General features: G+C 44.4%; 1 long non-coding RNA gene across 1 annotated transcript; it reads left to right on the top strand.

Moving 5' to 3' along the window:
- The first annotated feature begins 11,608 nt into the window (after nucleotides 1-11,608).
- Nucleotides 11,609-26,391, top strand: LOC104139887 (uncharacterized). Its single transcript, XR_693171.2, has 3 exons — nucleotides 11,609-11,747; nucleotides 17,242-17,368; nucleotides 24,937-26,391. It is a non-coding gene; the product is annotated as an uncharacterized lncRNA (long non-coding RNA).
- The last annotated feature ends 1,064 nt before the right edge of the window (nucleotides 26,392-27,455 follow it).

A 27,455-nucleotide genomic window follows, 5' to 3' on the forward strand; every position in this document is an offset into this window, starting at 1 on the left:
AAAATCTGGAATAAAAGTTTTGTTTCAGAGTGTTCTCGTCTGGTATCTTGTTCCTTCCTGACTGGGCCTACCCCAATTGAAAAATTGGGTAACAGCCTCGAAGCAAAAAAGAAGAGAGGAGGGAGATCAGCCCATGGAAACAAGCAAGCAGGGAAGACGATCTTATCAAAATGCCTCTTTGGGGCTTTGACAATAACACCTCTGCTAGAAAGATACCTAATTCAAACGTAGAGTGATGGCAAGTCTACTAGCAGCCAGGAATGCACTATTCCTTGGACCTAGCTATCTTAAAACTCAGTTAATATGTTGTAGGGGTATTTGGAGAAAATTAAATGTGAGCAGCTCTGGAAAGAAATCACACCTGTGTACTGAGAAGGCCGTCTCTCACCCCACTTTTCCAGGCCTGCAAAAAATCATTCAGCAAAACCAGAGAAGGCAAGGCTTCGATATTCCTGAAATCTCAGATAAATACATTTTTGTAAGAAAGAACAGTAAAAAAAAAGAACAAACTTCTAAGAAAGCAAAAACAAAGTGCTAGCCCCATTTTTTCTTTCCCTTCCTCTTAACAGAAAAAAGATGGATTCCTTTTAGAGAAGAAGGTTATATTCTCACAGCACCCAAGTGGGACTCCAAAAACAGAACCAGTACCCTGTTTCACCAAAGATTTCTTGGATAATCCTGGACAAATCACAGTCTAGCATTCCACAGTTTTTGCTACATAAACAGGGCAGGGGGAATAATTTTCCTAACTTCCATCCTCCCTGCATCAAGTATATAGGAAGCTGCAGCAAGTTTGGGACCTGGCTGCGGGAGAGAGGAAAAATCAGGACTGCCAGCCCAGCATTTCCCCTCCAAGTTTCAAGCCAGCCAGTTCTTGCTTTCTGCCATCATTGCCATCATTGTCATCACCAATGGAGAAAGGAGAGAAGCACAGAGACATAGAAAGGATAATAGAAAGCCCAGCTGTATCTGAGCTCCTAGGAATGTCCTCCAGGATAACCTAGCCATCCCACTCCAGCTGGAAAACTTGGCTCAACTGAAACGCTCCAAATGTTTTCTACTTGTGGATTTCTCCCCACCCACCCCAGTTTACAGCATTCTTCTCTCTCAGCTGCCAGAGTTGTCTGAGCTCCCGTAGACAAAACACTTAATGACAACTGCAGAAGCCCCTAAAGTGAATTTACAGCCTTATAAATGACGCTCTGGTTTATTTTATGATGAATATCAATACCAAGACATATATCTTTATATCTCCGGGGCAGCGCTATTTAGCCAAAATGAAGTCACTAGATCCAGATAGGCTGAAGATGTACTTCGGTGTTTTGTAAAGGGGAGGTAAAGTAAACAGTGGAAAAACAAAGACAGCACCAAACACTTTCTTTCTCTACTTCTAAGGCCTTGGGACAGCATCATTTTCCTTTTCCAGTGTATTTCAAATACATTTCTTCATACCTCTTTACCCAGCTTCCAACTAAAAGCAATCTCTAAATATAGTTAGGGATCCTTATTCTTTCTCACCCTGTATCACAAGAGAAAATGTTTACAAGTAATCTAGAACGAGTCAGAAATGACTGAGGAAAGCACCATCCCCCTGGATAAAGGTTCCCTCATCTGCTCCAAAAAAGAGACATGCTAAGGAGAACACATACACATAACAGCTACAACAAAGACTACAAACCCTCTGTGAAGAAAATCCATTCAGGAGTATCATCAACACACGGATGAGTTTGGTCATGGACTCTCCAGGACACGCTTCAGAAAATCTGGGTGGGTTTAGTCTCCAGCTCCATCACAGACTCTGTAGGCATCACTCGGAAGCTCCTCCAACATCAGCTGCTCATCTTTTACCCCCCTACACTGCATTTTCACTGTTCATTTACCTGCTTTGTTCAGAACATCCCTCTCTTCTCCTTAGAGGCTACCACAATAGTGGCCTGAGGTTGCGTGGGGCTTTTAGGCACTGCTATAAAAAAGGTGACTTCCAAATATTAAACAATACTTAATGCTTAAAACTTTAAATCACTAAACTGGTGCTAATTAAGTTGCCTGACAGGGTGGTAAAGTGTTACCATTATCACCTCTTTATCCAAGGAGAAAGTGACAGTAAGACAAATACCACCTCTGTTTATACATGCAGTTTCCCTGGCATTGCACAAGCCTAACAGCAGATCTTGCTCAGAGATTATTCCCCCAGATATCTCAGCAACCTGACTTTGTCTACACCGCAGTTTTCTTTTCTTTCTCCCTCTTCCCCAGAGAGGCTATAACATGAACTGAACAGTTAAACCAGCACAACCTGCCATGCAGACGCAAAAAGGAGTGACTTTTTTTCAGCTGAGCTTAAATGAGTGACTTTTCAACCTATAATTCATAGGTTACTTTTAAGACATTCATGAAAGTAACAACGAAAAAACAAGTCAAACTTTGGTGTGTTTACGTTTTCTATACAGAACTCAAGATGCCTATTGAAAAAGCTTTAAGGGTTCGAGTACTGAAAAAGGCTGAAAGCCATAGGCTTAGATTGCCCAGGAAAGGTTTGAGGTTAAATATCAAAAAAGCTACCCATCCAGAACATAGGTAGCCATGCAGAAGAGCTTGTGTGCGTTATACATGTATAACTGGAGAATATTATACATGTATAAACTGGAGAACTTCCTTGCATGGACAGAGCTCCCATGCCATGCCTAGGATTACAACCCTGGCATTTCTAGTGCAGCTATTTCCAAGCAGTGTCATGACCCTAGTGAGGTTAAGGCAATTACAAACAGAGCTCAGAGCCTGCCAAAAATTTGTTTTGTCAGATAGTCATGCTAGATTTTAGGGAAGAGAAGTGCTGCAAGTAATCTAGGTGGGACTACAGAAGAAAAAAAAGACAAAGAATAGCAATCTTCAAGCATCTGCCAGTGCTCAAGGTTTTCCACAATATGCAGAGTCCATCTGCCAGGAGCTTCTACTCTAACAGAGACAAATAGGACTTGCACACCAATAATTCAAATACAGGAAAATCTAGAGACTCTGCAAGTCAAGAGATCAGAGTGCTACGGGACAGACGCTTCCTAGCAGAAGTGAGTTTAAGGAGAGATGACTGATGTACAAGGCTTGCAAAAGGAAAACTGATATAAAAAAAAAGTATGAAAAATGTCCTGTTAGTATCATGTGAAATGATGTTTAAGGGTTTACTGCGCTAGTGAGGTGGCGAGGGTAAAGAGTTGTTCCCAAAGCCTCCTGCTGGTTAGCAGCCTCAGGAACAGAGGGGCTGACACTGCCTGAGGAAGAGAAACGTCACCATAAAAAGTTCTGAAAACAAAAATAGCTCAGTGGGTTTTTTCAGTGGTGATTCTTGGACTCTGAATGCTTTTCTGGTCACAGCTAAACTCCCTGCTACAGCTACCAGAACAGCGGTCATTGCATTTCCCTGCACTGTACAAGCAAGAGTTTCTCTTTAAAGCATCAGGGTCGGCTATCTTTGCAGAGCTGCTTGCAAAATTAACCATTCTTGGTGCTGGAGCAGCACTTTATGTCTACCTATTCGTTGCCACATTTCTGTATCAAAGAGAAGAAATATCCCTTTAGTGAGACATAAGGGAACTATTTAAAAAAAAGAAAAGAAAAAAAAAGAGTGATTCTGCCTGAAGGGACATGGAAAGTCAATCGCAGAGGAGGGAGTAGATTGCCATCTCCAGACTCTCAAAGCAGGAGTCCACTCCCAGAAGCCGCTCTGCCCTACGTTCCTGGTGAAGAACCACCTCTCGTTACAAGCAACAACCAAGGCAAAAATTAAAACAGCAGGCACAGAGATGATAGGTATTCAAGTAACAGTAAACATCTCCAAATGAAATACAATTCATATGAAAAATTCAAATAAAGTTGAGCACAACAAGAAAATATGGTTTGTATCCCTCTCCTCCCTATATTTCTCCCTTTCCCAGGCTGTGAGATCATTAAATCTAGCCTGTGCTCCATCTGCGTAACCAACCCAGTAGGCTTGTTTGAACAGCTAGGAACTCCCTTTCCCCCAGTGCTTGCAGGGGCCCAAAACACCAAAATGTACACACCCATTGCTACAAGGCATTATTTGAGGGCTCACTACAGCAGCCAGCAAGTGATATGTACTAAATCTCACTGAAGTGCTATCCAGCACAGAGAAATCCCTTAAGAAGTAGCTTAGCTTCAGCCATGACACAGGAAAAGAGGTGATCTGAGATACCTTCTCCAGCTGAAGTATTAATCAGGGAGCTCATCTTGAGATAATGAGGATGTAAGAGCAGTCACTGAACAAAAGTCATGGAGAAATGCCACAATTTAGGGTAGCATCTTTACATGCCCCTACACTGCTCCAAGCACCTCTGCACTACACAGGTGCCTGGTACCAAGTAGGGCAAGAAAAGGTTCTTTTGAAAAAACCTGAAAGCCAAATAACCCTGTCTCGTTGCTTAAAGAAAAAGCATTATACAGCAACTGATGCATGTAAATGATCACTCCACAACTCACAGCAGCTGGCTTTGCATCATGACATTCAACTCACTGCAGCAAATGGTTATGTTGGGTATTTTTGCCTTCTCTTCTCTGTACTCCATAGGTTCGCTACAGGTGGCACATCAATCTAACAGTGGTGGTAGCAAACCCACATAGTCATAGACGAGCAGCTGAGCTCAACTGTTGTGATCCACAACCCTAGTAGCACAGGGGATAGCTCTGGAACCAGCCTTCCTTCAGGGAGATACAGTGTTTATTCATATAATAGCCAAGTCCTGTCTTTCCTTATCCCCTACCCAAGTGCAGCTGCTATGCACATCTAAAATAATGGTAACCTGCTACTCTCTACAATGTGGGTGCTATAACACTGAGTGTGCAACTTTTACGGTATGATTACCCTTTCAGCGAGCACTTGGTTTTATGGAAGAAACATTGCAAAACACCATGACCTGTTAGCACTGGTACATGCCTCTCATTCATTCATACCTTAAAAGACAAAGCTCTCCTCCACTATTAAACACATCACCAAGTCAGGAGATCATCTGCTGCAGAATTAGAATACGTAGGAACAGTATGAGAACAACCCAGTGGTATAATACGTTACCATAACTACATTACAGCTAAGGCCACAGATTAAGGTCATTTCTTTGACATTTTCAGCATTAAAATAACTTTCTTACCTTTGAATATTGTTCAAGATTTAAAAAAAAAAAAAAAACGTTGTAAGCTGGGGTGAAGCCATGCTCAGCTAGTTACTGGCTGACTAATTTTTGTGGGCGGTTAAGAGGCCAGGCAAGACTTGCTCTGTCCTGGCAAGATGGGAATCTTCCTTGTATGCAGTGGGAAAGGCCCCACAATATGGCTCAGTGCTGTGACTATTTAGATATTTAAATGATGGATGTCAAAACTGATCCAGAGCACAATCCGGTCCGTGAACTGCACCTGCCATCTGCTTGCTGACAGCACTTGGAGCCGTTCTTGCTAGGATTACATTGTGTGCTCCTGTTGGCTGCCAGGGAAAGGAGATGGGAGTTAAGGGAGGGAAAAAAGGAAGTTGTCTTAGGTGAGGAAAAGTTGCAGACAGGCGTAATTGTGGAAAAAAAAAAAAAACAGTTTCATACAAGATTTATATATTACTACACAGCAATACACACAAACCTACTGCATTTAGTATTCTCTTACACAGTATCTGGTCCGTACTTTGTAAGAAATAAGTACCTACAATATGCCTGTCACTGAGTTTGCTGTGTGGCAGATCAGATGACTGATGCTCTTCCTATATAGCAAAATTCTTTCTCTAGTGATGCAACAGTGTGAAATGGGTCTGAAGCTCCGTAACAGAGAATGACATCCTGTAGATGGCAGCATTGGTGAGCACCACTAGTTAACACACAGCTCCAAATAGCCAAACTCACACCTACGATTCTATATGAAGCTTTTGTAGCACCTTTGATGGCGAAAAACAGTTTTCTTCATCCTTCATTTACTTTTCATCGTTTGTGAGTCTTCAAAAATCTCATCCATCTTAAACAAAGCACATGAGCCTGGCAGCAATAGAGGTCTGAACAAAACCAGAATTATTTCAGTAGCTCATGGGAACTCCGGTGAACAATAAGGGACTCACCGCACCGGGCACCATCTAGCTATAATAAAAATTGCTCCTATCTCTAAAATAAGAATTCATAATTCACAATAAATTAAGACAAAAGGTCAGATCCAATCTATTGGTCTGTCAACATAATTTAGGGAGAGCACACTTTCTTCTGCAATGGATCTGTGCACTGACAAAAGTTACCGATGTCGACGCAGTTATATGAGCAGAACGCTTTTAGTTTAGTTTAGTTTAGTAGAGTCTATTTCAAGTACTACACACAAGGTCACACACCTTCACCTGCCGTAGATACAGCCTACACCACAAAGTCTAGCAGAAGGGCTACGCTAGAAAACATTTTCTAGTTTGGATCTGGTCTAAGTGCCTGAGTGGACACAAAGACTGAATGAAGCTGAACACTGGAGGATTAGGTATAAAACCAACAATGTTTTTGGCCTTACAAGACAACCACCACCACCTGTTATCCCTTCAGAGTTAACTTCAATGGCAAGCTCCCATGTGCCAGCAGATATCTGTAGGATTTGTGCTGCAAACAAACTGGAGAATTGATCCTGCGTAGCTGCGTCCACAGCGGTAAGCAGACACGACAACACCCTTTCTGCGCACTTCTGTCCTCCAATCATTTATTTCTATGAATGGGCTTTTGGGCTGGATTCTCCCTTCCTAGCGTCTGTGTAGTTCTTCGCACAGTCTGCATTTTACAGGTCTCTAATGTCCAAAAGAGAAGCTGAAAATTTGGTCAGATACTTAGCATATTCCAGACTCTCTACATATTCTCTTCACCCATCCCTCTCCAATACCAAGAGTATGCATTAATATAAACATATAGCACTTGCACAACACAAATACATAACGGACACGCACTTTGACAGAATAATATACCCCCACGACATATATAGGCATAAGACCGTGATACTGAAGCACCTTTTGATCATAGACTTAAACGTCCAGGAGTTCACAATTGATGTACAAGAATTTATGCAAGACTAGTGTCTGTATTAATTATGTACCAACACGACAAACAGAGAACATAGGGTGTTCTGTTTAGAAAACAGAAGTGTGAAGGTTTCATTACTTTCTGGACTTCTGTGAGATCAGAAGAATTGTAAATTCAGGCAATTAACAGCAACAGGAACATCTCGGAACAGGGACCGTTCAGGAAGTTCTTGCAGTAAGTGAGGAGAAACACTGCAGATGCAAAATCCCATGATTTTGCATGAGGAAGCGAAGTCTGCCTTGTTTGACGGGGCTGGAACACACAAACTGCAAAGCAGAAAAGCAAGTTGGCTGAGACTGACCATCAAAACTCAGTCTTAGGAAAGGAAAGAGTGAGAATAGCTAAATGAACTGCTGTGAAAAACAGAATTAAATGAACAAAATTCAGAGAAATGATGGGAAAGATCCCATGGGAAAGAAGCTAAAGGGGTAAAAGTTCAAAAGTGACACCAGTCCTTAAACAAAGTATACCCAAAGACACTAACTGTCCTAACAGAAATGACAGGGAGAAAGATAAATTTGGCTAAATCATGAGTTCTTCAAAGACCTTCACCACAGAGAGGAAGCATACAGATTGTGGAAAGAGATAAAATTGCAAATGAGGTTTATAAACTATAGTACAGATGTATAGAGATAAAAATCAGAGGCCATGGTAGAAAGTGAAATAAGTAGCAAGGAGAAGAAAAATGAGCTTCCATAGGTGCATTCATAGTAAAAGGAAAATAAGTGAAGAATTGATCTAATTAAGAGGGAGGGAAAGCTCTTGATAGATGTAACAAAAAGGGTAGTGTTTAATTTTTTGCTTCAGTGTCTATTTAAAACAAAAAAAAAATCACTATGAATCAAGCAGCCAACACAAACAACATCAGCAAGAAAGGAAAAAAACCTTAGGCTAGAATTCAGAACGAACAGAATAGATAAACTACATAGTTTTTAGTCTTCCTAGGAAGTTTAGGAGAACCATCAGAACCATCAGCTGTGATCTCTGACAGCTTGTGGAGGAGCAGAATATTTCCAGAAGACAAAAAAAAAAACAGAAAGACAGTGTCTTTGAAAAAGGGGAAAGGGAGGAGTCAAGATTATGGCTTGCTTAGTTTAACTTCAGTTCCAAGAAAAAACAAACCAACCACTTGGAAGTACCTATCCAGTAATCAGGAGATAAGTAACATCCAACACACATCTGCTGAGAACAAATCACTTGAAACAGGTTTAAATTTCTTTTGGAAACAGACCTTGCAGACAAACATGAGGGAACCCACACTTCGACTCTGCTAAGGGCTTTGACACCATTTCCCTGTGACCTTCTCAAAAGCAATCTAGCAAAACAGGAGCTGAATGAAAATATTACAAGGTAGCTGCAGTACGTGTTGGAAAAGCATGTTCAGAAAGTAATCATCAAGATGTCGATGTCAAAATGGAAGGACAGATTAAGCGAGGTTCCTCAGAGACCTGGTACTTCAATGTTTTCATCACAAACTTGGAAGACAAACTAGGGAATATTCATGATGTGCTTACTGAAGACAACAAGCTGTCAGGAGCTGCCTGCACATTGCAGGATAGGAATGAGAAGAGATCCTAAACCGGGGCACTGGCCTTCAGAAACAGAGGATGTAGTTCAATACAATAAAGTGCAAAGTTCTGCAGTTAGGCAGGAACATTGGATTATATGAACACAGGATAGTAGACAACAGGTTTGGTTACAGCTCCACAGAAAAGGATCAGGGGTTTAGGGGCTTACAAACAGGACATGAAGCAATGCTATCAATTTATTATTAAAAAAAAGTGCCAGACATCACGCCAAGAGGAGTAAATAGAAGCATTGCCTGCTATGCACTGAAGTTGTTGTTCTTTGTGCAAAACTGGTACAAGCCTTCATTGGAGTCTCTCGTCAAGTTTTGGGTAATGTACATCAGAGTAACACGGCCCACGTGATTTTCCAGAAGCAGTAACAAAAATGCACAGAGGGCCAGTAAAACCTGACCTACGATGAAAGAGTGAATGCAGTCAGGATTGGCTGGTCTAACAAAAGAGAGGGGACCAAGAAGAGACATGAGAAGAGTCTTCAGCTTCTATAAAGAGAAAGGGAATAATCTATCTGCCATGCTTTGGTAAGCAGAATGAGAAGCAAGGGGCGTCCAGGTTAGACACAAGGAAAAACATTGTAATGATGAGGACTGCTGGAATAGATGCTAAAGGAGATTGAGGAATCACTCCCACCAGAGGTTTTAAAAGATCAGGTAAGCTTTTCTCTCTTGCCGAGGCTGAAAACAGTCTAATATTCACCAGCAGAAAGGAAAAAAGAAGAAGAAAAAAGAGACTGGACCTTAGTAATATCAATCATCAATAAAGATATGTTTCTAAAGGAGGCAAAACCAATTCCAAACATGAGCTCTTAAAATACCCTGCGAGGAAAACAAGAGTTGTCGTCAGTAATTTCAGGAGTTTTCTCTGCCGTTTCAGAGGGCAGAAGAGATGCAGGGTGGAAGAGGAGGGGTGAGAAAAAACAAGACTCCCCAAACTGACCTTTCCATCACCTCTTTCCTCTGCTCTGGGAGCCCAAATCATTCTTCTTCTGTGCATGTGCTCCAGAATAACCCCCCACAGGTACCAACCACTGACCCAGGAGCCTCCCTTCCTGGGAGGCCTCGGACTTGCCACGAGTGACCTGGTGCTGCTTTTCCCTTGCTCAGGCCCTTGAGACACCTCTCACACGACTGGCGCAGGACTCCTTACAGCACCTGCTCTAGGATTCCCCACGCCCCACAGACCTCCCCTGCATCATCCCTCCTTCTCCTGCAAGTAATCTTGTACCCCCCTGCAAGCACTCTTGGGCCCTTTTGTGCAAGCTTTTGACTGATTCATCGTGCTCCCATACGAGCAGCTCTCAGCCCCTCTTTCCCCTTCACAAAGATTTCTGCTTCTATTAGCATGTCACCCTGATCTGTTGTCACAGCTACAGCTTTGCAATCCCACTGCAATCCTTTCCATTATTTTTTCTCCTCCGTTGCTGCACAAAACCTGAGAAAATCACCAGGTGTCAATGTTAGCTGCCATGGAAGCAATAAGCACTGCTTCCCAGCATTTGTATCACCCTTTTGCTCAAATCCTCTCCACAGAGGGGAGGGACAAGCCACAGCATTAGGAAGGGCTCTACCACGCTCCAAAGGGCTGGCATTGGTCTAGGCGTTTGCGACGTGACACAAGTCCACAAGTCCTTGGCACATGCTTGCCCCTGCGGTCTCGGGGCTCCGGGCTCCAGACACTGTGCATTATCTATAGGTTAAACTCTTCCATCCCTTCGTCCACCTCTATCCAACCAGAAGAGCAGCCTTAGCAGGATGAGCTACGATATTGTCCAGGAATCATGCATGTGTTTAACTGTGGATTTGTATCCAGCTTGGACAGAAGGCAAGTTTGGGCTTGAGCACAGACTTTGGCTAATGCTTAAAATAGCAAGACCTCCCAGGAAGACTTGTGGGAGGGCTGTTTTGAGAAATGCCAGGGAAGCTCTGCTAGCCCACAAAACGCTCGTGTAACAGGAGCCCTGACACCAGCAGGCAGACGAGGACAGTGATGGAGTGAAAATAGAGGCAACATCACCTAGTGAATAGGGCGCAGTCTGAGACGCTAGAGGCTTGGGTCATATCCTCAGTGCAGCAGCTGATCTGCTGAATAACTTGCCCTTCTATGTGCTTTGGTCTTCCCATCTATAAAAGGGGGACATATCTTACTTTCCTCTGAACCTCTTTGAAGTCCACCGATGAAGAATGCTACGTCACAGCTACACGTTAGTCACATCAGTTCATCAGTAAAGGGAGGCAAAAGCAGCCCCGCATTTAAATCACCGTCTGCCTCTATCATCTCTTAAACGGTAAAGGGCTTTTATGATGTACTGCCCAGCTACCAGCTCCTATGAACGGGTCCCATTCAACAGTGGGCAGTACTGTTTTGTTCTGCACAGTCTATGACATGAAAGAAGCCATGCTGTCATCTGTTATTATCATAAGACGACACGATAAACTTAGGAACCACCAAAAACCAAACGGAAATCAAAGGCAAAGCACAACAGGAATAAAGGATTCTTAGCAACTGGGCAATAAAAAGCCAAAACGGAAAGCCTAAAGTTGCTACTTGCAAACAAAAAATTTGTGCTTTATCTGCCAAGTCTGAAAGATCAACCTCAAGAAGGCACGCCAGGGCGAAAAACAATCTATAAAGGGGCAAGAGCTCTGTGTCTGAGAGCATTAGTAGGCATAGGCTGTAACAGGTTATTAAGCAGCTTAGCTTTGAGAGAAGCCAAATGTTCAGGTCCAAGCCTCTGAAAACAGGCTGAAATACGGTCATGAGTCTACTTAGTATAACTCCTCTTTCTTAAACTAAGAGGTACGTCTTAGTCTCTGTGAATAATTTGCAATTAAAAGAAAGCCAGCAACAGCTAAATCCACAGCCATTAATTTTGGCAAGAAGCGTGGAATGTGCTCACAGCGTACTGCTGCTTGGTCAAAGGGGGAGCGCTTAAAAGTTGCTCAGAGAAAGTGCCTGCAGGGAAACCTGCCTGTGCCTCCTCTCCAAAGCGGCTGTATTTGGAATATGAAAATCTGGTCTCTGGAGAACGGGAGAAGAAAAACAGAGAAGCCACATCCCATGCAATTTCAGCTGACTGGTAAGTGGAAGCCAGCTCTGCTACAGTCCTTAAATATTATAACCTGTTTTGAGGGTCAAAAGGGAGTAAAGACCCAGACTAATGACAACCAGGCTCTCAAACTCTCCTCCTGAAATTCAGCAGTGCCTTATCACCGCCCCCTCCTTTGGCATCATAACCAGCACCTCCTCTGGACTGCCTTCACCAGGAGTGAGGACAAAGCCCAACCCCCCTGCTCCAGCCCATACCAGCTGGGTGCAAGGGGTGGAAACTTTGTTCCCATTTCTCCCCTTTATTTTTAAACCTTGCCAGAGATTGATAATGGTGCTTTGGGACCCTACAAAAAAAGTTGGGAGAGGAGGCGCAGGGGAAAAGAAGGAGGGAAGGGGGAGATATTTGAGCAGTTGACTTGGTTGTTATGGCAGAAATGAAAAAGCTCAAGTTCTTCACACTTGATTTTCCGAGAAACCCGTGACATTAGAGAGGCAGTCAGTGCTCACCAGCCATTGCTTAAATATTTACTTTGGCTCCTTGACTGCCTCTGGCCCAGGCTCTTGGCGCCATGATGTCACCTCAAGAAGCCAATGCTAGACCCCTGGTAGGAGCGGTGGCCATCAGGCTGGCTTTCTGGCACTGCCCTCAGTTAGTCATCCACTACCCTGCTCCCCATTATCATGCCAATGTCCCTGCAGGGAGCAGTCCAGCTTTTGGCTCTTATATTCTTATTTCCTTGCCATCCCCACTGGGAACTCTCCTTTATTTGCTCTGCAGCTGTAAGAAAGCTTCCAAAAGGTCTCTGGAGGAGTTTACAAATTGTGGGCACAGCCCACCCTGGAAAGCTGGGAACAAACAGCTTTGAATAGAAAGACAGAGCTCATCAGTAAATTGGTATTTCTGCTACTGCGGTACATCACCGGCACTAAGCAAGAGTCTTAGAGGACAAGCAAAAATCATCCAGCCCCCCCTCTTAAAATAGAAGGACAATTAGGAAGGGTAAAGTGGAATATCCTGATACCTAACATTCCCAGAGCAAAGTGGGTCACGGCCCTTTTAAATGGCTGCAACTAGTCAGAAACAGAAGTTTCAGCTTACATGACCATGCTCTACATTGCCTGTCAACTAGCTGTCTTCTTCCCCTTCCTCCTGAAATCTTTTAAACCTGTTTATCAGTTTGGACAGAAGAGAAGAGGGCTCAAAGATGCCAAGTTCATACAAGCTTCATGGAAACAGATGGGCTGGTTGAGGAGAGAAACCCTACTAGTATTCCCATGAAAAAGGCGCGATCTGAACTCCTATTAGGCATCAGAGAGTCTGCACAGGACAAGTAGGCTCAGTTACTAGACTTGCAGCATTAGACTACCTGGTCCCACTTCACTACCACTCGCACTATTTGAACATGTCCACTTGTTCAAGGGACCTTGGGAAGGTCCTGCCATGATCTCAGCCAGCCCAAACCTGCTGAGGTGAGTATGGCTCACAGAAGCCGATATGATCACAGACTCAACTGAAGTGAAGCAAACAGAGCTCCTATCCCCCTGGTGGGAGCCTTCTGCATGGTGAGCTTGCAAGAAGAGTCTCAGTGTTAGCCCCCCCGGACAAGTTTGTTCTAGTGCAGTGACAATAGACAGAGTTTGACTCAAAGACACTGCCCACAACAACCTTTGACTGCAGCACTGTCATTTCTAGCGTCCCACATCCTCTCTTGGCCAAGCACTGTGCTGGTGGCCTTCTCACCAACATGGCACCAAACCCTCTCGGTAGCCTGGTTAGGAAGAGGGGATGAGGGTGAACCTCTGTTTTGCTTTCATTCCAGATTGCATTTAGTTTACATAGACACACCTTGCAGCCTGAACATACAGAATAAGTATGTTGCTTGCTCCAAGTAACCTTGCTCCAAAGGCAAAGGTTATACATGGAGCACCAGGGAGACTGCTAGGACCGCTTAGCCAGAGGGAAAGCTCAGACCAACAGGAGGAGCTGAGATACCATTACATTGACCAACTGAGCAGGCCCTGGGCATGTTATCTCACCTTCCTGCCTCCTGCGAGCAGCAGTTCATGCTGTGGACATGCATGCAGGCACGTTTCTAAATTGGGACGACAGCTCTCTTCCGCCACATTGCTCATCTTCCCTTCTGCCCTCCACTCCCCGCAGCAGAAGTCTTTGCAGAAACTCAGCATAACAGCCACGAATAATAGCACTTCTGCCACAGTACAAGCTCAAGCTGGTCTGAGAGCAGACTTTAAAATAAAATTTAAAAAGCAAGCAATGTTCTTGAACACAGACCATAAAGAGACAAGAGTCCAGCCGCTGGCATAGCTGGGAGTTGCGCTGCAGTTATTGCCAGGTGAAGGCAGCAATTTTTTGTTTTTTGGTGGAGATCGGGAGGAAAGGGGAACCCCACAAACTCATTCAAGTACCACCGGGGCTGTTTAAGTGCTTTGCAGTGTCCTCCAGCCTCCCTCCCCTCTCAGCACTGCCTGCCTTCCTGTGCCTTTTACACCAGCTCTACCGTAGTATACAAGGGCTCCTTGTCACCAAGTCCTTCGCTTGCTCGCTTATAATGGGAAACAGCTGTGTCAGGCATGTCCCAAAGAAAGCTTTACACATTCCTGGTGGAACTGCCTCCTCACCACCAAAACCCCCAGACTTTATATTTACTACAGAAAATTCAACACACAACCGCTTTTCCTCCTCCAAGCTGTAATTTCCGCCCTGACGGGCCTGTCAAATTTGAGATTTCACGTACTATTCTTATCTCAAGTCCCTGCTTCCCCCCTGCCCCACAGCTCAAAGCTGACAGCCCTCCAGCACCATGAACATTGCTATAAGTAGCTTCTGTGGAGTGCAGCAGCACATTCTTCCTTCGCTAAAAAACACCACAGAGGATGGTCTGAAGTAGAGATAGGAAAAAAGCACCGTGATGGAACAGGAATCTGTCTGAACGGTGCTAGAACTTTTCACCAGGTGGAACCCTGGCTAAAACAGGCAGGCAGTGAACAGCTCTCCTCTCTCACTCTTGTTTTACTTGGCATCATGTTTTCTGTCGGTTTTGCCCAGAAACTATTATGGCAACATTCAGTGAGAAAGCCTGGGTTGATGATATTTCAGGTCCAAGTCTGCAAACTCAAGAAGATTCAGTCCATGATTCAGTTTAGGTTTCAACATAAAGGAAAGTGCTGGGTAACTACTGTGAGCAGAAGACTGGTGAAAATTTTACCTCTTAGCCTGGCTGCAAAAGTCAAGTCTTGAACTGGCCTGGGCTGGCACAAAAGCAATTAAACAGATTTACGTGGATTGAACTCTGAGAAGCCCAAGGATAACATGCATTCATCTGAGAGCCTCAGAGAGTTGTCTTCTGTCATCACTGCTACACACAAGAGAAAAACCACCCATATGCAAGCCATTGACATAGCCAGGACATACAGAATGAGTTCAGGCATCAGCAGCACATTTCAATGCATCCTGTTGCCATGTGGTGACTTTCAGAGCTAATCGGGTCTTTCTGTCTGCCTTTCTACTGCTCAATTCGCCTGCTACCCAGCAAGCTTTGTTGCAAGAACAAAAGCAACCTGAGCTACCAACAGCCTGAGTTAAGGAGAAGCAGTGATCACCAGTCATGGAAAAGCACTGGCACTGTAATTCTTTCCTGACCAATTTTCCAGTTGCCAGCAATTTAAGTTATCAAAGTTTGTTCAAGCATTACGCAAACAATTGAGGGAGAGTCTGAGAGCAAAGCCAAGCAAAGGAAGGCCAAAGAGCAGGCTCTTCTCCCTTAAGACCTTTACTGAAGACACTACTGCTTGGATAGCCAGTACACATTAAGACTATCTCCAGGTACTAATTCCCATAACACCAGAATTCTTGTGGCTTAGAAAAACAAGTCTTCTGTCAGCCTGACAGCCAAAGAACAAGTTTCCCTGCATTTTAACCCCTACCTGGCTCTCCTGTTCAGCCCAGCAGTGTTGCTGCATAGACAGCATGCTTCAGCAAGCACCTTGCCAAAGTAGATGGGTGCAAAAGTGGAAATATATGCCTCCAGGATTTCTCTTCTCGCTCCACAGAGATGAGCAAGATGGTACAAAATTCAGCTGCTCTGTGCATCTAACCTGCAAATCTGAGAAGGCTATGAAGCACTAGCACTTCCCCCCCCTTACCTTAAAATTCACGACTGTCACGCAAACATCAGTTTTCACAAGGAAATGCTATTTCTACTGTCACCTTCATAGATGATGGGCATTCAAGCACAGAAACAAGTGGCTTAGAGGCAAAGGGCTCACTGTTACGTGACTATACTAGCTTGGAAGAGTGCAAGGATCCCATCTTCTAAAGTCTGCTCTCAGAATCAGTTCAGTATCTTAAGAGTATTTTTCTCCTTTGGTCTATCACCAAACTCCTCAGAGGTTTCAGCTAACCCTTTTTCCTCCTTAAGGACTCATTGTTTAAGTCACTCCACCTTTCCAATTCTATCATAAGGACAGCTGGACTAGGTCAGACTAAAGGTTCACGTAGCCTCATTCTTCCTGCAAACAGAAGCCGATAGGGAATTCTGTGGTTTGCAGCGGTTAACTGAGAAAGCACATGACAGATTGTGTATGGAGCAATCCTGCCTCGCTGCACCCTCCCTATGCCTGACCATGAGTGAGTCACTCATATCCCAGAAAGGGTGTTCTCACGGGGTTCCTAGAGCACCTAGAGAGCCAACATCAGCTTTCACAGGACTCACTAGAGCACCTGCAGCTGTATTTTGAGCATGGAAGCTCATCCAAACACCTTGTGCAAGTAACTCAAAGTTTGCCTCCCACCGGGCCTCTCTGCCACTTTGCTGCAGCAGGTTGGTGTTTCTGTCAGCAGAAGTTGCTAGGAGGGATGGTTTGGGAATACTTCTTCCTACCCACCCTCCCCAGAGTTTCACAAATTAGCATCAAGCCCTGATACTTGCACTCTTCTCATAGGAGGAGGAGTATAAATATTTATATATAAATTTTTAGTCCTGCAGCACTTGGAGCCACATTTCCCACCTAATATGAATTTACCAGGAAGATGGGATCAAGAGAGTCCATTCCGCATTGGTAGGGAGATGCTGTCTCCTGCTCAGCTGCGTTACAGCTACAGCATTTGCTGTGGCCACAAGCAATCTGCCTACTCCAGTGCCTCTGAGCCACCAGGTGGGTGGCCTTAGGGAACAACTGAGTCAGACCTAGTTTCTGGTCACCAGTTGGCAACCAGTAAAATCTACATAGGATACAGCAGTCAACATTTTGGCATATTATTTCCTGTACTACATGCAACCATATTACCCTTTAATATAGAGGTAGGGCCACTGTATGGTTTTTACATCCCCTTGCTCACATTATCTCCAGCACCCAGCTGTGCTCTCACAGCAATCCCTGGTAACTTCCCTAAGGTCAGATACGTGGGATAAGTAGTAAGAGGCAGAGGAGCAAAAACTTTTCACGCTATTTATAGAGATATCATTATAACAGTGTTTTTTTGTTTTTCTTTTTAAACTGAGCCAAACTCATAAAGTTACTGAAACAGGATGATGCAGGACTGTAAACCACTCAGGCTGAAGAAGTAGTACAACAACCCCCTCCAGTAACATGGCTGAGGCGAAAGAAATGACCAGCGAGCCCGCCCGGGTAAGAACGATGCGGATACGTGGAGGTTAGAAAGTGCAGAGGTGCAGCCATATCCACTAGCCCTCCTGAGTTCCCGGCTTTGGGCACGTGTGCCAAGCAGGTTTCTACTACCCACAGTCGGGAAGGCAAATCCTTTCTCAAATTACACGCTGTCCCTCCCCAGAGGCAATTACTTCAGCAGCTGAAATGGCTGTGGTTAATTTGTGCAGGAAACTGCCGCATCTCACCTCCTATTTCAGTAGATTTGTGGGGTTGCAGAATGCAGGAGCAGCTGCTGCTGTATTTTGGGGTAAAAAGCACATGGGACACTTCTCTGCAGGAAAAAAGCTTTGGAATGGGTCAAGGAATAGTCAAGATTTCCATAAATGACAATGGTTTGGTCACTCCAAACTGTAATCATAGCAGACCTCTTGGTTTTTTTATTACCCTCATAAATTACAGTGAACCACCTCTTTCCTAAAACCTTGTAAAAACCCATAAAATATATTTACCATATCCTTCCAACCACAGTCTACAAAGTAGGGCTTATCCTGCACAGAATGTTACCACTTCAATCCTCCAGAGCAGCTCGCAGTGATTAAACTGCAGGTCACTTCAGTCCAGATAAAAAGTTTTTCAAAGAGACACATTAAACGCATTTCAGTGCAGCAGTGGGATGAAGGCCGTGCTTACAAATAAGGATGAACAAGAAAACACATGAAAGGAATAAGAAAGTGCCACCATTCCCAGGAAGGAAAGGGCCGTTTCGGTTCTCTGAACAACTCGTATGCAACTTTGTTCAGCTGCAAGAGCTTGCTCCTGGGAAGTGCCAAAGGTTATTTAGTCACAATAAATGCCATTAAATCAGGCCACACTAGGAAGGAAGGTGAAAGACCACAATGAACTGTGTTGTAGATAGTTTGTAGCTCTAATTCCACCTTTTACAACTTTACATGATGTGCATACCTGCATCATCAACTTGTCACCTTCTGTTCAGCTGCAGCCACCCCGGGGCAGAACACAGGGACTGTCCTCAGTGTACAGCAGCATTCTGGAAAGATTGCAGAGAAGTTGAAAAAAAAATCAAAACAAGGACTGCTAAGAAATTTACCCTCCATCTCCCTCTGGTGGCTCAGTGCAGCAGGATGTGACAGAGCCCAAAGGTGGTACCAGAAGGCAAGAGGTTAATCAAAGCATCCAGATCTCACAGGCAACCACTGGAAACCAAGCAGATCAGCCTCCTAGGTAGCAGGCTCTCTGCGAGCACATCCAAAGAAGGGATTTCAGCAATGTGAACACAATTTACTCGCATCAAATTTCAACATTAGCTCCTCGCTAATTTTTCAAGAAAACAACAATTTTTAATGAAAACGAGAAGCTTTTTTTTTTATTTGCCTTTAGGGGTCACATCTCCCAGCACTTCTTCTCAGGCCTAGCCTTCTCAAGGTGAAAGTTTCAATCCTTATGTGATCACACTATTTGTGTGGCTAGATAGAACTGTTAAGGTGAAATACTAAATATGATGCAAGTATCAGCAGATTAATTTGGTCAGCATTTAATCATCACTTTCTCTTGCAGAAACAGTAATCAAAGTGGACAAAAGAGGTTCTTAACGTCTAGGCTGGTAGAGCTAATATAACCCTGAATTGTCCAAGTTGAGGTACATAATCAAATCACTGTCTCAGCTAATCTGCAGCAACTGTCCAGGCACATGCTCTTATTCCCTGACACAGATGAAGTGATTCAGTTTAGGCAGCTTCTTCGTGGAGAAAGCCCCCTCGTTCTGTTCCAGCAAACACAGACAGCTTAGGAAGAGAGAACTCCAAAGCAAAAACGTTGGTTAAACACATCCTGTAAGACGGAGAGCTTGGGTCCTGGGGCATAGGCTTGTGCCCTCCAGGAAGAGGCACAGTGCTGCTTCCTGATGGTCTCCACCTGTAGGATAACTCTGTCTGAATTCTGGAAGGTGCAATTCAGTGAAGAGCATGAAGGGCTACACAGAGGAAAAACAAATGCACCTAGACAGAAAGGGGACGGACTGACTAGGCAAGGCACTGCAGAAAAAGGTCAGGGCAGACTAAATCACAACCTAAACAAGTCAGTTGTCAAAATGTGCCAGAAAAGGTAAATCTTACTCTAGGACTACAGGAATGGTATACGTGCGGTACTAGCAAAGAAACACGCCACAGGTCATAGCGAACACTTGTTATTTCTCACAATACAAGAGCTAATGGGGGATAAGAAGGGAGGGAGCAGTGGTTAAAATGCCAGGCAAACTGCCTGAGACAAGCTGTAGGAAATATGTTTTTCACATGGATAGCGCATAAATTGAGGCACTCCGTGTCACCAGATGCTTTGAAGACTAAACATATAAATTTGTTTAACTTCTTTTTCAACCATCTGAATTAGTCCATCAGGGCTATTAAACATGCAGATGCAACTTCTAGTACAGGATGTTTTAAAACTGCTGATTGCTGGAAGAGCGTTACAGAGTAACATCGATACTTTTGTTTTCAGTATTTACTTCAGTATTTATTTATTTTCAGTAATTCAATTCTTTTATTTTTCCCATTCATTACTGGTCATTGTGAGACACCTGATACTGGCTTAAACTGTTTTGCCTGACTCAGTAGGAAAGTGCTTTTCTGCAGTTACAGAGCTCTACCTTAGCAAGATATTAACCTTTCCCCAGTCTCTCACTTTCCCAAAATATGAGCTAGTTAAAAGAAAAGGAATAATACTGCTAGTTTAGAAAGCATGACCAACAGGAAAGTTAGGAAGAACACGCTTGTTCTGCCTCACACAGGAAAGACTGAAGAATATATGAGAAAAGACTTCAGACATGTAACATTTATAAAGAACAATGTTCAAGCTGTTCTCCATCTGGAACACAATAAAATATAATAGGTTACGTTTATAATAAATTAAATTTCAGTTAATCAGTACAATAAACCTTCATAACTACAAAGTTAGCTACACATTACAGTAAGTACCTTTAAAGAGATTGTAGACTCTTCTTCAGGTAGGACCTTCAGGAACAGGTTTAGACAAATATTTGTCAGGATGGTCTATGGGATGATCCAGATATGCTTGATACTACCTCTGTAGAAAGGAAAGCACTACATGATTTTACCAGGTTTTTTCCAGCCTGCATGTCTAGTACGTTCATGGAATCAAGATGCCAACAAGCAAATTAGCGAGGGCCAAAGAAAACAAAGCACAGACCAGGAAATAAACAAGGGGAGTCAGAATCGCTCCTAGAGGATAATAAATTTGACCAAGTTGATATTTCTAAAACCTTGTAAGAAATCAAAAACAAGGGTTATAACCCATTTTCGAATGGCCCAGTAGCAAAAGGGGAAGGAAATGCTGCAGTCTAAGCTAACTAGCTGCTCTGTGAAAGGTAGAGCGGGTGCAGCTTTCTTTCCAGGGACCTGCATCCGGTGTTCACTGTGAGACCTCCACAGTAACAACTGTGCAGCTCTCCTGTTTCATGCCCGCCAGGTAAGAAAAAATGCCTTGTTGTTAAAAGCATAGGCTGACCAGCTGCCTAGCACACGTGCTAGCTGGCCAGCCCACACCCCGCTCATTGGCGAACCCACTGCTAGGACGCCACCATGACTTAGTTCTGCTGGTCTCTTCCCCAGAAAGGGCACTAATCCGTATTCCTCCCTTCTGCCTATCCAGTGGTTTCATTAAATTTGTAGGGACTTCACCACCATTCAGATGTCAAGCCTTCTTCCCTAATTTATCAGTGTTGACAAACAGGATACGCTATTTGAGTAGTGACTGGTTTCTGTTGGACACATCTCATCCTTTAGCCTGTCAAATGGAGCGTTTGGGGATGACTTAGCAGCAGGCTACATGCAGCTACATCTCATAATAGAGGGCCTTTCAATATCACCAATGAAGGTGCAACAGCATCAAGCGGCTACGTGCTGAAATCCAGACTAGTGAGGAGGTACACCTTTTTAACCAGGGGATTTATTACCTTTGCAACTTAGCAAAAGAGGTGGTGGATTCTCCTCCGCTGGCAATTCTTGAATGAAGGCTGGATGATTTTCTAGAAGGCAGGCTCCAATTTAGACATCAACTCACACAGGCTCGTGTTATGCAGGAGGCCAGATGAGATGGCTGCAGCGATCCCTTCCATGAGAAGCAACACGCTCACCATGGCTCTTCTCACAGCTCTTCCTTCCCCTGCCCCTTGCACTTCCCATTCCTGGCTATGCTTCTGCCTAACTGGGAAAGGCAAACTCCTCGCAGCAGGGCCCCTCTTCCACACAGTCATCCCGTTACATATATGACCATATTAATGAGGAACACTACCAAAATAAGCAGCATGAAGCTGTTCCATCTGAGGAACGTTTTAGGTCATCTTCCCCCTGCTCTCACTTTGAATCTTTCTCCTTTCAAAAAGAGCATGTCAGACTCACCCAGTATGCTCCCAATCCTCCAACAGCCTCCAGTTCTCTGGCATCAGGAACAGCTTTTTCTTCTGGTACAGGTTTTTTTCCTCCACGTTGGCAACTGTGGTGCTTCTAGCTTACAGTCTACTAGCTATAATTACACAGCAGGTGCTGCCTCAGGAATCAGTTGCTATAATCTGTTGTAGTAAAATGATGAGAACATCCCACACTTAGAGACAGATGTGCAGAGACCACGGGCTACAGGACAACAGATAAAATCATGGAGCGTTTTTCATTAGATGCAATAGTATAGCTGGGTTAAGTTTCAGGGTTTGATCCAAAGCGCAAGCACTGAATTCAGTTCAAATTATTTTCAGCAGCACTGGACCAGACCAATAGCGTCTGCTATTTCAGGGCATTGATAACCCCACTAAAATGAGTGCTTGCCACTGTCTGAACAGGGATAGACCCTCGACAGCGGGCATGACAGGCAAAGAGCAGCAGAAGAACAGACAAGGACGCTTTCAGCTTGCTCAAAACTGGGGAACACACTGAGCAGGCCAGGTCTAGAAACCTTGTCAAGTCACCTGTCTCTACTAACTTTGTCTGCTGCACTTGAGACTGAGCTCGGCATCGATATCTTCCCATTCAAAAAGGAAGATCTCAAAAACTGCAAACATGTTCTATGGACAATAACGCTCTGTCCTCTTACAACGAACAACAGACAGCTTTAGTCACCAGCGACTGTAAACACAGCACCTCTGACCCCTGCTGCGCTCACTTAAAAATTGTACCCTCCTGCCCCTCAGAGCACACGCATTCACGGAGCGTGGGAAGGATGTGGTTCACCAAGAGTTATTTTCCAAATTCATCCCAATTGCTCAATTAATTATCCTTTAGCTTCAACATGAGGAACCAGTTTCTACCTTCTGCAGCTGGCCTATTTTTAGTGAAGCATCAGTTTTCTGTGTTGTTATCCCTTCCTCAGCGTTAGGGCTGCCCACACAAAAAATCTGGCATTGATCTCTTGCGGTAGACAAGTATTTTGGCTTAGTCTATGAGAGGTGCAAGAGGAGGGGGGTAGAGAAAAGGACTCTCAATAGCCAGACTGAGCATCTCTGTAAATCAAAGTAGTCATGTGGAGAAAACAAAAGAGAGAAAGCAAAAACTGTACTGTTCGCATGTAAAAGCGAGCACGAGCTTGTGAAGGTACAGCTACACAGCTGACCAGCAACTTCTGCCAGCACAGATTCAGATTAATAAATTTATGTCCACGTGAAGGGAGGCTTCTGTTTTAGCCAGTGTTCATGCCACGGCAAAAACAACTCTGCTTCCTACCTGAGGCTCTCCCTTCCCACCAAGCCATGGACCTAAATCAATAAGTGACAGAGTATTTTGGGAGCACTTCCAGATACTCAGAACGATTTCTGACTCTAAGCAGTTGCCAGTCAAGGGACTGATCACATCTGAGATCCCATCTCTGTGCTAACCGCTCTCCTGCTTGGCTGAAATGAAAGTAGGCATTGAGGGCACCAATCTGACTCTGACAGGCTACATTTAAGAAAGCACCACTCTGAATACCAGTCACATCCCAATCCATGATCCAGGTCTCTGCTGAGACTGCCCGAGTGGGGCAAGGTAAAGACAAAGCAGCATAACCAGCCCCCTTGAACTGCATCCTCTACAATAGCGAAGGGTAAAAGATCCTGAAAACCATAGAGCTAGCTGGAAACATGGCCTAAAGCCCTATGTTTCTGAGCTTCACCCTGAGCCAAGGGCCATCTCTAAATCCCAGCCAGTACAAGGTTTTTGGAAGCAAGGGGCCTCTCAACATTTTGCCAGACAAAGACAGCCTTAAACTTGATGACAGCAGTTTATTGGATTCAGGAGAGCAAGGAGCAGACTTGGCTCTAGCTAAAAATATCATTAATCCTATAGATCCTGCTATAGGTCACGGAATCTGAAATGGCAGAATCAGGGGCAAACACAGAGGCACTAGGCAAGGCTGAAGGGACAAAAGAAGAACAGAGAGCATCCAGAAACTGTTTATCGCTGTGTACATAACGCGCCTGTCGCATTTACCCTTGAGCTAGGATTTTGATCTGCGTTAGCCCTGGATGGGTTCTCCAGCCACAGAAAGGAAAATAACCCTCCTTTGGTCTGGAAGTCTCACACTCCTATTTCCAAATGCTCCTCTGGGACTGCTGAAAGAAACAATTCCTTCCAGCCAGGCCAGGTATTTAAATAGCCTGAACAGGAATCCACTGTCCTGAGCTGCTCAGTTCAGCAGTGGCTGAACTTGGACCTCGGCCAGCGCCCCAGACTATTAACCTTCCCAATAACTCAATCAGCCTCTTTGTTGCCTTGACGGCAGTGCTCACAGAACAAACACTTTATCATGCCCTCTCCCTGCTGAAACGCGCTGGCTGCAATGAAATGCTGGGGATAAAGAGACATGCGCTCAGCCCAGGCGATGCCTTCCACAGCCTGCTGCCAAATCTCTGCTCGCAGCCAGCTATTTCACCGAGGGGACGTGCAAAAAAATGAGGCCATTAGTACGCGTGTGGGCACAGTGGAGACAGGGCTGGGATCTCCTTCTAGAAAACAAAGGAGCTTGAACCAGACAAATAATACAAAACAAATTTCAAGGATGTCTATAATCAGTTCAAATATGCAAGCTGTCTATAGCTGTGAATGTGTCCATCTCTCTTCTGAGAGATGGACATAAAGGAGAGAGAGGAGGGGACCCCTGTGGCAAAACACGTAATGATGGACTCCAAAAGCATTTTCAGGCAAGGAGCAGAGGCTGGGAGGCCGATGAGTAGCCAAGCGGTTTCCACGACTGCTCTCAGGAGCTAAGAGGAACAGGAAGGGAAAGGTTGTAACGCTCCACCTAGAAGTCTGCCCCACAGCCTCTGGCAAAATGCTGTGAACCATCCACTCCCCTAGGTGTGGCCTTACCAGCCAGGATCACCGCACCCTCGCAAGAGGTTCTTCTGCACTGGTGGAGCCCTCTCCCACCATCCTCCTCTCTGTAGAGAAAGGGGGGAGGGGGAAAAAAAAAGGAAAAACCCCCACAAGATAAAGCTGGCAGATTTTCCTTCTGGATTCCCTAGTTCCCAAGTCAGGAAATACCAATCAATGCAGGGCTGTTTTTTTGTTTGTTTGTTTTTTTTGCAGTTTGACGAAAGGAAAACAGACCTGGTTTTGGATTCCACAAAAAAACAGCTGAAGTGAGTGGGAAGCAAGAGCAGAAAGCTTTTCTGAGGAGATCACGGTGTCCCATACAGAGGGCAAGCCAGTCTACACAGGAAGGAAGAATAACAACTTGTTTAAGGGAATTTTTCAGCTATGGTCTTCTAGGTCATCCTAGATGTGCCATTAGTTCCTCCTAGGTCCTCTTTTTCCCCTCCTCTATGAAACAGGAGCAGTAAAATATCTCATTTTTCCACTCCTCTTTTGTCCAGCCAGCAACTCAGCTCTGGTTCTGATCTTAGTTAAGACTTGAAGAACTGCTAGAAGAGCAGCACAGTTATGGGTTTACAGTGGAGCTGAGTTTAACTCAGGCTGCCTAAGAAACTCGGCAAAGCAACCAGAGAATAAGTGATCCCTTTTCATGTTAATATTTGCATTTCTCTTGTTCCCAAGGAACAGCATGTAGGCAGAGCTATTTCTGCGGTACCACCCACTCCCCCACTGTGCAATCGCTCTCCAGGAGAAAGAGGGCAACTTTCTGGAAATGTCCCCCTAGTCGTTAATCAGTACATCTCAGCTGGGCAGAGGCTCTATTCTGTGCTTCATCCACAGACACCGCACCTAAAAGATAAATTATATTTCAGAGGGTAGGGGATTTTTTTGTTTTTTCCCCATTTTAACCTTTTGCAAGGGTGTGGAAAGCGAATAATCCCAGCCGAGCATTCCTTACCTAACAAACTTACAGTTGGCTTCTTAATTAGGAATTTAATAAATGTGACTTAATTACCTCTTAATGAGATTGCTTTATTAATGCCCATGGCCATAGCCCTTTAGGGCTCTTGATCTTGTCAGATCTCAAAAGCTAGTCTGAGTCAACACTTGAATAAACAGCTGCCAAAAATACCTTGCGCTACCAGAGGTGGCATTTGCATTTCAGTAGATGATTCCCCTTCCACGTTGAACTCTGCATCTTTGCACAAGGCCGAGCAAAGCTTTGCCGTAGGAGAGGTCCTACTCCTGCACCAGTTGCAAAGTGGAGACCTGCCCACTTTTAACACTTTCACAGCAGGCAAAATGTTAAGCCTACTGGCCAGGCCATACTCCAGCTGGAGTAATTAGAGTTCCCTTTACATATTTAAAGGGAACTTGAAATTTCAACAGGAGCCAGTTTTCTCCACTTCTGAAGAGCTGTTGTGCAATCCTGTCATATATCGTTAAGACCTGTCTACGTGACAAGAGTTTAGGCATCTCCTTGGGTACCTGGAGTGCCTATAAAACGCTCCTTGGCCACCCTGCGCCCTCATTACTATTACAGAAGCATGTATGGACAGCTCTCATTAAGGCTACCTAATCATTTCTATTCTCAAATGGCCTTCTTCCGTTGAAAGTATCTTAGTTCAACTTCAACCTTCTCAGCTGGAATTTCGCCATTCTGGTTTCTGCCTAATATTTCTGGAAAGTTTGGTTCAGCTGTTTTTCAGCTTTAAGGCTGTAAGTAGATGGGGAAAAATACAACTGTTGCCATTATTTAAAAGTTAAAGAAAAAAAAAAATCTCAAATCCATCACCTTGTCCTGAGCAATCCAGCACTTCAACAAGAGGAGGAGAGAACACTTAAAGTTGGCTCAGACACGCACTTGCTAGTTTTCCAGTGAAAACACATCTCGTTAGCTGAATCATAACAACACCTACTGACCTAAACTACCCAATATCCATTCCTTAGTATCTAGGAGCAAATCCAGAGGCAAGTTCTTTTAAACAATAATCATTCAAAAGCAGCAATGGTGATGGAGATTGTGGCCCCTGAATGCTAGAAAAGACAGTTTGCAGAGCCTGCTCATCAAGACACAGGAAGGCAGCTGAGAGGAGAGATTGCATCCACCAGTGAGGAAGACTACTCTGGAGAACAGCCTGCTCCTGGGATAAGGAGGTAGAGCACACCCAACGTTTTGCAGAGCGGACAAGGCATTCCTCTCTAAGCCAACCCCAGAGAGAGACCTGTCTGCAGCGGATGGGTTTGGTGATGGGGTGACTCCGATAGGGAGGAGTGAGTCATTGCAAACACTTGTAGTGAAACTATAAAGGTGGCTGTTGGATCATCTCAAACCAGGAGCAGGGAAAGGCAGTAACAGGTTACGGCAATGTTTTGCTTTCCATTCAGAGAGCTCATAGCGCCAGAGGACCTCTGAGAGATAAAGTCCATCATGAAAGAGAAGACAGTGGCTGAAAAAGGAAACATCAAATGTCTCCTCTTATAACCTTGGACCTTGCTGCCACCAGAACATGATTTGGTGCAAGAGGTTACTCCAAGTTATCCAAGCTGCTGTCTACCACCCCGATTCCTCCTCTGCCATGCCCCTCTCCCAGAGCTAACAATCCCACTCAGGCAATTTGGGCTGTAACACACACTGGTGGAATAAGCCCATTCTGGTTTTTTTAAACCTTTTTTTTTTCCCCCCCCCTCTTCTTTTCCAAAAATAAAAAGCAAGCAAAATCCTCTCGCCC

The sequence above is a fragment of the Struthio camelus genome, chromosome 5, assembly GCF_040807025.1.
Source record: "Struthio camelus isolate bStrCam1 chromosome 5, bStrCam1.hap1, whole genome shotgun sequence".
NCBI classification, from domain to species: Eukaryota; Metazoa; Chordata; class Aves; order Struthioniformes; family Struthionidae; genus Struthio; species Struthio camelus.